This window comes from Mus pahari, chromosome 22 (genome assembly GCF_900095145.1).
Source record: "Mus pahari chromosome 22, PAHARI_EIJ_v1.1, whole genome shotgun sequence".
Lineage (NCBI taxonomy): Eukaryota > Metazoa > Chordata > Mammalia > Rodentia > Muridae > Mus > Mus pahari.
In genome coordinates this window covers 46,420,244-46,422,276 of record NC_034611.1, presented here as the reverse complement: position 1 = coordinate 46,422,276, position 2,033 = coordinate 46,420,244, and positions in this window count along the sequence as shown.

Below are 2,033 nucleotides of genomic sequence, written 5' to 3'. Positions count from 1 at the left end.
TCACCGTACTCACGGAAACCTCAAGCTGCAGGCACACTCGGGTCTACTACTTGACTTACTTCTGAAAAGTGATTCGGTTTTTTTGGGGGGGCGGGAAGGGATGGGTGGGTGGGGTAGGTGGGAGGGAGACGTGATACCTGACTGGGAGGAGAAGAGAGAAACTTGCTTCCAGAGTTGTTCTGAGGGTTCTTTTGACAGTGATGGTTTCAGCCACACATTTGAGGGCGCTTTGGATAATGAGTGGTTTGCTGGCAGAAGATCTTTTGTTTAAGTCTGCATTTCAGACGTTTGCTTTATTAAACACAGTGGCTGTCTATTAGGGAAAATTCATCTGCAGACTGAACAAAGGCTTAGCACTTTGGGAGACAAGGCAGTAAGTCTGGGGATAGGTGTCCCCTCCCCCCCCCCCAGACCTGCTCCCTGGAAGGGCTAACGGGAAAACTAGGGAGGGTTCTTCTGGACACGAGTGCCGGTCGCACTAGCAAGTTGTCTGTGAGTTGGAAGTCAGCGCTACCTCCTTTTGTATTTTGTCTCAAAATTCCTGTGTTGGAGTCTGAATGCCCAGTACCCTAAGGTGTGATTATTTCAGAATAGAGAGACTTTAAAGAGTGAATTCTAGTCAATGAGGTCAAGGGGACAAATATAACTTGTGTTCTTCTGAGACAGATAGAGCCGTGTAGAAAGTACCGATGAGTTGTTTCTCTGCCACAGCCATCAAACAGGCAGGGGCTTGGGATGTGGCTCAGTGACAGAGCACTCGCCTCACAGGCTCGAAGTTTACGGTTCCGTCTCTGGAGTTGTCAGAGGGCGGCCAAGGAGAGAGATCTCAGAATGAAGCCAGTTCCACTGACAGGCAGCGAGGAAATCCATTTCAGTTGTTTAAGCCACCCTTATCAATAACACTCAGGGGAAAAGAGGTGGAGCCTGTAGAACAGGCAGTGTGGGTCTGTCTTTGTTCCATCCAGTGCTGGAGGGCTTTCTGTCCAGCCGTGGGACCTGCATCCTCTTCCTTAACTTGTGACTCTTGGGACACCTCCTCCCTGCCACAATCTGGGTCTCTCCTGGTCTCTTGGGCAGCTCTTCTGTTTATGACAAATTGAAGGCTTACTCCACACATCTTAAAAGCGCAAACCTTCTCTACTCACATTTAGTTCACTGGAGGGTTAATATGACAACAATGAAGAGAATTCGGAAAGTAGCTTTGTAAACACCCACCCATTCTAGGGTGTCTGGATGTAGTTGATTTTTCCCTTCAGTCTTTAAGTGCTATGCCTAGAAGCCTCGCCCCTGTTGTCCTCCATGGAATTGGGACAAAGAGGTTTCATGTGTCTCTATCAGGCAAGGGAAACTGGAAGGGTTAAAGCTCTTAGAAGGGAAATGAAGAGGTTTGGGCAACCTGTGCATATAATAATCAAAATACCAAATGCACAAAACAAATAAAGAACATTAAAAGCAGTAAGGGAGAAACGTCAAGTAACACATAATTCAGACCCATTAGAATTACACCAGACTTCTTGCCAGAGACTATGAAAGCCAGAAGGTCCTGGACAGATGTCATACAGACCCTAAGATACCACAAATGCCAGCCCAGGCTACTATACCCAGCAAAACTCTCAATTTCCATAGATAGAGAACCAGGGTATTCTATGACAAAACCAAATTTACAATATCTTTCCACAAAATCAGCCCTTCAAAGGATAATAAAGGGAAAATTCCAATACAAGGAGAGAAACTACACCCTAGAAAAAGCAAGAAAGTAAACTTTCAACAAACCTAAAAGAAGATAGCCACATGAACAGAATTCCAACTCTAACAACAAAAGTAACAGGAAGCCACAATTACTTTTCCTTAATATCTCTTAATATCAATGGACCCAATTCTCCCAATAAAAAAGACATAGACTAATAGACTGGTTGCATAAACAGTATCCGACATTTTGCTGCATACAGGAAACCCATCTCAGTGACAAAGACAGACACTACCTCAGAGTAAAAGGCTGGAAAACAATTTTCTAAGAAAATGGTCCCAAGAAA